Here is a 10,541-nt window from a genome sequence, read left to right as displayed (position 1 = left end):
CGAGCTATGTGACATGGGCCGGACTAAGGGGCCGCAAAGATACAAGATAGAAGGCTTTCCCCCGTGTCCGGATGGGACTCTCCTTTGCGTGGATGGCAAGCTTGGCGTTCGGATATGAAGATTCCTTTCTCTGTAAACCGACTCTGTACAACCCTAGGCCCCTCCGGTGTCTATATAAAACGGAGCGTTTAGTCCATAGAGGCAATCATAATCATAAAGTCTAGCCATCGATGGTTTAGCCATTACGATCTCGAGGTAGATCAACTCTTGTAACCCCTATATTCATCAAAGTCAATCAAGCAGGAAGTAGGGTATTACCTCCATCAAGAGGTCCCGAACCTGGGTAAACATCGTGTCCCTGTCTCCTGTTACCTTCGATCCTTAGACGCATAGTTCGGGACCCCCTACCCGAGATCTGCCGATTTTGACACCGACATTGGTGCTTTCATTGAGAGTTCCACTGTGTCGTCGTCGAAAGGCTCGATGGCTCCATCGATCATCTACAACAATGCTGCCGTGAGGGAGGTTTTTCTCCCCGGCCAAATTTTTGTGTTCGGCGGCTTCGCACTGCGTGCCAACTCGGTTGGCCACTTAGAGAAGATCGACAGCTACGCCCCTGGTCATCAGATCAGTTTTGGAAATCTGGGCTATGTCGCTGATATCCGAGGAGGCTTGATCTTCCAAGGGTTCACGGCCCCGACTACCGCTCTGGCCTTAGATCCGGAGCACGTCATCAGGTCCGAGGACGGGAGTTTAGAGCCCGCCGGACTCTCTACAGCTCTAGAGCCCGACACTGGAGAACCGAAGGGGATAATATCACCGGCAGGCCTGGAGTTACGTCAGGCTCCCTCTGTCATCATAAAGCCAGACTCCTCTCCAAACACTAGCTCCAAACCCTCGAAGTCCGCGTCATGTAAGCTCGGCCAGGGAACTTCTGTCCCGCCCTAATCTACGGACTCTCGCTTCCCCGTCCAAAGCTCGCTCCTAAATGAGGCTTTGGACTTAATACGATCCCTCGTCATCATAGAGGAATCGCTTCCGAATTGTGCCTAGCCCGGACTAGGGGCTGAAAGCAGGGAATTTTACTTCCCACCCACCACCCACTTCATAGCCACTGTCGAGGATTTAACCGACATGCTCGATTACGCCTCTGAAGACATCGACGGTATGGACGACGATGCCGGAGAGGAGTAGGCCCAAAACCCGCCGTTCACCGGACGCTGGACGGCCCCTTCCTCATATGACGTGTACATGGTGGACACACCTAAAGAAGGCGACGACGACGATGAGAAGGATCCGGTCGAGGATGAACCTCCTGAGATACCACCAAAGCGTCAACGTCAGCGACGCCGATCTAAATCGCGTCGCGGAAAAGATAGCAATACCGGCACCGGAGACAATAGTACTCCGGAGAACGCCGAAGACCAAGAAGCCCCCATCGAACCAACATCCGAACAGGATGATCGGGAGGACGGGCAAGTTGACCCTGACGAGCCAACAGGGAACGAGGACTCGAAGGATAGCAACTATCTACCACTCTCCGAAGACGATGTAAGCCTCGGCGACGAAGATTTCATCGTGCCAAAAGAACCCCTTGAACAAGAGCGCTTTAAGCGCCGGCTAATAGCCATTGCACGAAGCCTAAAAAAGAAGCAGCAACAGCTTCAAGCTGACCAAGATCTGCTCAACGACAGATGGACTAATGTCCTGGCTGCCGAAGAATACGGCCTCGAACGCCCAACCAAGAGTTACCCGAAGCGTAAGCTGCTACCCCAATTCGACGATGAGGCGCTGGAGCCCATACCACCAGCGCGTAATGCGGCTGACAGACCTGACCGACCACCATGGGGCCGAGACAGAACAGCAACTCAAGCCGAACACCAGCCCGCACCACCTCACCGTAAAAGCATAGAAACAACAGCTCGGGGATACACATATGACCTACGACAGGACCTGGTAAATAGAGCAGGTCAGACCAGATCAATCTACGGATCGCGAGGCGTGCCCCGGCGCAAGAAGACGGCTATCAAGCCCGGGCCGAAAACCGCATACGGACTTCATCTGAACTGCGTCGTGACATGGCCCGATACAGAGGCGCCGCACAGCCCTTATGCTTCACCGATGAGGTAATGGAGCACTAGTTCCCAGAAGGGTTTAAACCCGTGAACATTGAATCATATGACAGCACAACAGATCCCGCGGTATGGATTGAAGATTTTCTTCTCCACATTCACATGGCTCGCGGTGACGATCTACACGCCATCAAATAGCTTCCCCTAAAACTTAAGGGGCCAGCTCGGCACTGGTTAAACAGCCTCCCAGAAAACTCTATTGGAAGCTGGGAAGACCTAAAGGATGCCTTTAGAGACAACTTCCAAGGCACCTATATCCGGCCTCCAGATGCTGATGACCCCAGTCATATTGTCCAGCAGCCCGGAGAGTCAGCCAGAAAATTCTGGACTAGGTTCCTCCTTAAAAAGAACCAGATTGTCGATTGTCCAGATGCCGAAGCCCTAACGGCCTTTAAACATAGCATTCGCAACGAATGGCTCGCCCAACACCTCGGCCAAGAGAAGCCGAAGTCCATGGCAGCCCTGACGGCACTCATGACCCGCTTTTGCGCGGGCGAAGACAGCTGGCTAGCCCATAGCAGTAATAGTACAAGCGAACCTGGCACTTCCGAAGCCAGGAATAGCAACGGCAGGCCCCGACGCAACAAACACAAGCGTCGAAGCAACAATAACAATACCGAAGACACGACGGTCAACGCCGGATTTAGTGGCTCCAAGTCCGGTCAGCGGAAGAAGCCATTCAAGGGCTCATCCAGCTTGGATCGAATACTCGATCGACCCTGCCAAATTCACGGCACCCCCGACAAGCCTGCCAATCATACCAACGGAAGTTGTTGGGTCTTTAAACAAGCGGGTAAGTTAAATATCGAACATAAGGAGAAAGGGTCGCCCAGCGAGGACGACGACGAGGAGCCTCGTCCACCGAACACAGGGGGACATAAGAAATTTCCCCCCGAAGTCAAAACGGTGAATATGATATACGTTACTCATATCCCCAAGAGGGAGCGCAAGCGCGCGCTAAGGGACGTCTATGCAATAGAGCAAGTCGCCCCAAAATTCAACCCATGGTCGGCCTGCCCGATCACCTTCGATCGTAGGGATCATCCGACCAGTATCCGTCATGGAGGTTCGGCCGCACTGGTTCTCGACCCAATCATTGACGGATTCCACCTTACGCGAGTCCTCATGGATGGCGGCAGCAGCCTTAACCTGCTCTATCGGGACACAGTCCGCAAGATGGGTATTGATCCGTCAAGAATCAAGCCCACTAAAACTACCTTTAAAGGAGTAATACCTAGTGTAGAGGCCCGCTGCACGGGCTCAATCACATTGGAGGTCGTCTTCGGTTCGCCGGACAACTTCCGAAGCGAAGACTTGATCTTTGACATCGTCCCCTTCCGCAGTGGCTACCATGCACTGCTCGGACGAACCGCGTTCGCTCGCTTCAATGCAGTCCCACACTATGCCTATCTCAAACTCAAGATGCTCGGACCACGCGGTGTTATAACGGTCAATGGAAACATGGAACGCTCCCTCTGTACTGAGGAGCACACCGCGGCCCTGGCAGCAGAAGTACAGGGCGGCCTTATCAAGCCAACTGTTACATCGGCGGCCAAGTCCCCGGACACTGTCAAACGAGTCTGGACTACCCCACAGTACGACAGTCCAGCTCGCCAGGAGCTCGATTAGCAATTCGGCCTCCATCTCGGCCCCTACCAAATTGTGGCATATGTACCAGGCGTACATAACTATGCACTAAAGATACCATGGGAAAGGATGGAGGCATAATAAAGATAAAGTCCACAATACGGCTAGACCTTATCCGGACACTCATATTTCCTTTTTCTCTTTTTTTTTATTTTTTCCAGGTTCCTTACAACCCACATCACCTTTTCGACGGTACCAAGGCCTCTTTACGGGGCCTACCATGAAAACACCGATCATTGATCCTCTCGAAGGACAATACACCAAGGAGAAAAGCAACGTAGACGCGTGGCAGAGTACTTAAAGGGTCTTTAAAGATCACCTCGTCCGTTTTCAAGACACGTACACAACTTTCCCTTGTGCTCGGCATGTAAAATAGCCTTGTTGCTTACCGCACTATTTGTACCAATACGTTTTGACGTATCAATCAGACTATAATGGAAATAGTTTCTAGCCCAACCCATGCGGTACTGGCTTACCTCTTAATCTGTATTTCCCTGTTTTTGTCCGATTGTCATGTACACCTCAGTACGACTTAAATCGCAGGGGCTCTATTGAGCCACGTGCATTTCTTAAATATAAAATAAATTCCGAACACTTTCATAGTGCAATTCGGCGTCCCGACCATAACATTATATGCATCGGCTCCGAATCATGTCTTTGGTCAATAGTTGGGTTGCCCGGCTCCTGCGGTTACTGCCTTTTGTTCTGCCTTGTTCTGCTAAGGTAGTAAAGGGAGAACTACTGCGATTGTGTTTCCGGTTCATCCGGATAAACACCTCAGTAGAGAAAGCCGAAAACTGACTGTCATGATGCGGCGAGAGCTGGTCAGCTATTCGATGACTAAGTATAAACCTCTTGTGATTTTTCCGCATTACGCGACAGGCCGGCCTTCACCCGGCCGGGCATCCACATCACCCAAGTTCGGATAATCAAACAATACTAGGGGCTGCGCCCATATTGTAAAACTCCTATGGCTAAGTGAGAGCGATAAAGCCACATAGTCCGATTGCCTGGTTCGCCGCACTAACACCTCCTTCATGGACCAAGCCGTTGGGTCAAGTGTGTTTATGTGCTATCCCGAACACCCCCGTACTACCTACGTGGGGGCTGAAGCCGACGACTGGCCAACTCTCAGATATCGTAAACGGACGCACAGGAGGAAACATTTAAAATAAAGCAAGCAACATATCATCTATAGGTCTTCTTCCATAATACAGGATTGGACAACATAGATACATTCATTCAAAAATGATGTCCTTCGAACACTGGCCCTCTACAATGCGGGATCCTTCCAGGACATCATCGAAATACCGCTCCAGCGTGCGGTGCTCTTTGCTTGCGGGCTGTCCCTCGGTCGCGAGCTTGACGGCGTTCATCTTCGCCCACTGCACCTTGACACGGGCGAAGGCCATCCGCGCACCTTCGATGCAGACCGGCCGCTTTACGGCATCAAGTTGGGGGCAGGCATTGACCAGCCGCTTCACGAGCCCGAAGTAACTGCTGGGTATGGGTTCGACAGGCCACAGACGGATTATAAAATCATTCATAGCCAATCTGGCCATCCTATGAAATTCGATCAGCTGTTCAACTGATTGCTAAGGGGCACTGGATGCTCTGGCGCAAGGTATTGCGACCAGAACAGCTTCTCCGTTGAGCTCCCCTCTTCGGCTCGGAAGAACTCCACAGCATCAGCAACACTCCGGAGCAGATCCGCAAACGCTCCTGGAGAACTCCAAACTTGGGTCAGTAAGATGTACCTTCTCCCCACAAATCTGCTCTGCATATTAAAGGCCTTACCCACCGCGATCTGTTTCGCCTCTTGGATCTCCCGAAGGGCGCCCTGGGCCTTAGCCTGGGCCTCCTGTGCGCTTTGGAGGGCTTTCGTAATCTCGATCCGCAACCTTGCGCTCCAAGGACTCGCATTTACTTATTGCGTCCTTGAGCTCTTGCTGGACTTCCTCCACCCTTGGTTCGTGTTTTTGGCGGGCGGCTCGTTCCTCTTCCGCCTTCTTCTGGGCTTCGGCCAGCGCGTTCTTGAGGGTTTCGACCTCAGACGCGTCGCCTATGAGCATCATAACAACACGATCAGCAAGATAACGTAACAACTCATATCATTTTCATATATGAATACGTATTGCATACCTTGTTTGTCCTCTAGTTGTTTGTTGGCACGGATGAGCTCCTCATCGGCCCGCTCCAACCTTTGCTTTAGTTCGGAGACTTCGGCGGCATGGGAGGTTGCCGCTAGCATCGAAGCCTATTTGTTCAAATAGACATATATGTTAGTCTCCTGCGAAAACTTTTTGATCCCCTGTCCAGCCTTTCTTCATGAACGCCGAACAGAGTCTCAGGGGCTACTATCTATACACATGCATTCTTTTCATATAGTTACATCACATACCTCAAAGCCTGTCAGAAGGCTAGCACATGCCTCGTTCAATCCGCTTTTAGCGGACCGAACCCTCTCAACCACCGTACCCATAAGGATACGGTGTTCCTCCACAATGGAAGCGTTCTGAAGCGCTCCTACCAGAGTATCCGGCGCCTCTGGATGGACAGAGGTCGCCGGTGGAGTTGGCGCACCCCCTTCTTTCGAAGGAGGCTGCTCACCTGATTCCGGATCTGTGTGGGTCTCCGGAATAATATTCGGTTGGGGGCCGAATTGGGCATGGCCCCCGTCGCCAGTCTCCATGGGGGTCGATTCCCCCATGTGTCCGACAACAGAGGTATCGCCCTCTGGCGCCACCTTGACGGCCTCCCGCACCTCTCCCTGACTCGGAAGGGTCCTTCGGGACAACACTTTAGTGTTGTCCGTAGCATTGGGGGGATGCCGGCGGAGGCGACTCGCTATCCATCATGTTCAGACCCAGCGAATTCCCCGAAGATGAGGATCGCTGGGGGAGAACGCGAGCCGGACTGCAGCACGTAATTCAATCTATTAAAATCACAAAGCGGAAAATCGGATGTATATATATAAGTACAAGTGCCTTTGGGTACTTACGATCCGGCCAGGGGCTTCGGCCTGGGGCGCCACTCATGGATGTCGTCGGCGTCTGACTCGGAATCATCCGTAAGGGAGATTCTCCCTTTCTTGGACGCCTCCACCTCCAGGTCTGCGGAAACCCCCCTTTTCTTCTTTTCCCCCTTAAGGGGAGAATTACTCTCTTCCTCCTCCTCTTCGCCTTCATCGGGCGAGGAGTGAGTCTCGGTGTCTTCGGACACTACGTCCGAAGCGCCTTTGCGGCGGAGGCCACTTTTGGCCTCCTTGCCCTTCTTCTTGGCCTTCTTTTCCGGTGCCTGATATGGCGCCGGAACCAGCATCCTCGTTAGCAGAGGGATGACTGGGTCTTCAGGTAGCGGAGCCGGACAGTGAATCCGCTCCGCCTTCTTCGTCCAACCCTCTGGGAAGAATGGAAAGCTTAGTATGCCCCTTGGATTTACAAATACTAAAGTTATTGTAAAACTTACGAGAGACGCGGCGTGAGTACAGTCAAGGCCGAGGTCATCGGTCGTTTTCGGCCACGTCTTTTGGGTCTTGAACAGCAGCTTCCACATGTCTTCGTGCTTCATGCCGAAGAACCGCTGCAGGGTCCGAGGACCGGCAGGATTGAACTCCCACATATGCTGAGTCTGGCGTTGGCAGAGGACAATCTGGCGAAAGAGCATTACCTGGACTACGCTGGCAAGACTGGTGTTCTTGTCTACCATACTTTGGATGCGCTTCTGCAGCGTCATCACCTCGTCAGATGACGCCTACTCCGGACCCTTGTTGAGCCAGGATGTCAGCCACAGTGGAGGTCTGGACTTGAACTCGGGTGCGGCGGCCCATGTGGAGTCACGGGGTTCCGTGACGTAGAACCACTCATGCTGCCATCCCTTCACGGTCTCCACGAAGGTGCCTTTGGGCCAAGTGACGTTGGGGAGCTTGCTCACCATGGCGCCGCCGCACTCCACGTGTTGACCATCCACCACTTTTGGCTTCACATTGAAGACCTTGAGCCATAGGCCGAAGTGGGGAGGGATGCGGAGAAATGCCTCACACATGACGATGAACGCCGAAATGTTGAGGAAAGAATTCGGGGCTAGATCATGGAAATCTAGCCCGTAGTAAAACATAAGGCCGCGGACGGCAGGATGGAGGGGGAACCCTAATCCGCGAAGGAAATGAGGGATGAATACTACCCTCTCATTGGGCTCCGGAGTAGGGACGATCTGCTTCTTGGCCGGAAGCCGGTGGGCGATTTCCTTGGCTAGATACCCCGCTTCCCGGAGCTCCTTGATGTTCCCCTCCGTGATGGAGGAGGCCATCCACTTGCCATGCGCTGCAGATCTGGACATGGCTGGAGTGTTTTCTGGGGACGGAAAGGATTGAAGCTTGGGCGCTGGAGCTCGAGGGCGGATGGGCTGAGGAAGAAGAAGGCGTGGGGTGAGAAGGTGGGTTCTTATCTCCTTATAAAGGCAGTGAATATAGAGCGTCCCCCCACGAGCCTTAAAACTCACCTATTCCCAATGGGTCGTGCGAACAGCATGGTTGGATTACCCAAATCCGTATTAATGAGAATCCTATGATAAGGGGACACGATCTCTGCTTTGACAAGACGTGTCACCAGAGGCTGCGTCTCAAAACGCGAAACGGGAGATTGAAAAATGATTCGAAATAATAAAGAGGCCAGACGTAACATCTCGCCAGCAAAACTATCAGTGAAGACATATCGTGTTTTTTGATTAAGTATTATGCCTTTGTGGCAGTCAGGTTGTGACTGTTAAAACAGATCCGGACAAAGTTCTTGTTGATCAACTACTTTGAAGTATTCAGAGGAGGAACCCGCCTTGCAATGCCGAAGACAATCTGCGCGCCGGACACATCGTCATTGAAGCCTGGTTCAGGGGCTACTGAGGGAGTCCTGGATTAGGGGGTCCTCGGGCATCCGGGCTATGTGACATGGGCCGGACTAAGGGGCCGCGAAGATACAAGATAGAATGCTTTCCCCCGTGTCCGGATGGGACTCTCCTTTGCGTGGATGGCAAGCTTGGCGTTCGGATGTGAAAATTCCTTTCTCTGTAAACTGACTCTGTACAACTCTAGGCCCCTCCGGTGTCTATATAAACCGGAGGTTTTAGTCCGTAGAGGCAATCATAATCATACATGCTAGACATCTAGGGTTTAGCCATTACGATCTCGAGGTAGATCAACTCTTGTAACCCCTATATTCATCAAAGTCAATCAAGTAGGAAGTAGGGTATTATCTCCATCAAGAGGGCCCGAACCTGGGTAAACATCGTGTCCCTGTCTCCTGTTACCTTCAATCCTTAGACGCATAGTTCGGGACCCCCTACCCGAGATCTGCCGGTTTTGACACCGACAAGGGGTGTCAATTACAGTTTCACATGGTGCAATACGGGCCGTCGGCAACAATGTGACCCTTCCCTCAGGGACCATCTTAGCTCTCCAGATCTGAGTATCTTGCCTTACTCTTTTCCTTTGTCACGTGTCGTCAACATGCACAGGTACGTTAGTTGTCCCATTGTTTATATGCTCGTGTTCAAGGTTTTTCTTACAAACAGGTGCGTTTTTTTAGTAGGACAATGTCCGTGCGTTGCAACGGAGTATAACTAATATTTAACTTATGATTACCTGCCTATATTAATGTGATTGTGTAATATTTCAAATCGTGCTCGTGATTTATCTTATAGTTTGATGAGAAGATTGGCAAATAAATTAAAATAAATTTGGTTAGGGGGTAGATTAAGGTGATTGATTATCGCATGCAGGGAATGTTGGACGAAGAGATGAAGAGAAGAAAAGTAAAACATGAAAACTTATATATTTTCTTAAAGTACTATAGAGACAAATGTCTACCATCAACCCATGTAGGCTCAGCCTTCCGCGCAGAGCAGTCAACCAAAGTTGTTTACCCATCGGGTGTTCAAGAAATTCTAACAGTTCCCATATGATTAAAAACACAATTGTTTACAAGAGGTTGAGGCAAAAATAGCTCTTCAATAGCTCCCCTAATTTTTTTTTACGGGATCCTCTATAATTGCCGCTAACTCTCCTTATGTTTGTGGAAAGATGATCTTTATGTATAATTTTGGCGGCCTGAAACCGCTTGAACCTTCAAGCCCGGACACCCTCGCGCCATGGCGCCACGCCACCTCGCCGGCCACCATCATCATCGCTGCCACGCCACCTTGTCAGTCACCGTCACATGTGTCACTGACTTGCAGGCCATAGGCCATTAGCTAGGCTTGTTTAATGAAAAAATATAAGAAAAATGATTTTAGTGAAAGATGTTTACAGGAATTAGAAAAAAGTTGTCTTCTGACAAGTTCCTCTAAATTATACAGACATCCTGTAAAACGACTTTTACGGAAAGTTTTTTAGGTGAGCTGTTGAAGTTGCTCTTATTGGGTGCAGAAGATCACAACCGTTAGATTTTCTTTTCTCAAGTTTTGGGCCAGTTAGTAGTAGGGGGAAACTTGGCTATAACCCGAATCAAAGGCAGACGAGAAGGGATACAATCAGGACAGAGGAAATGTGCGCACATATACGTTGTGCCCTCCAAAAAAAACAGAATGGGCGAAAAACCGACTGTTACCCAAATGAAAATCAACTAGCTTTTCAAAACTTCTTTTGTATAGAAGGCCCAGGCGAATTACATTACTGACTAGCATTACAACACTCCTTGGAGGAGGCGCCTGAGCGAACTTGGGACATCAGCAACGGTAACACTGTCCTCAAATCTCCTAGAGTAAGCAGCT

Source organism: Triticum aestivum, chromosome 2D (assembly GCF_018294505.1).
Source record: "Triticum aestivum cultivar Chinese Spring chromosome 2D, IWGSC CS RefSeq v2.1, whole genome shotgun sequence".
Classification (NCBI taxonomy): Eukaryota; Viridiplantae; Streptophyta; class Magnoliopsida; order Poales; family Poaceae; genus Triticum; species Triticum aestivum.
Note: the sequence above shows the minus strand (reverse complement) of the source record.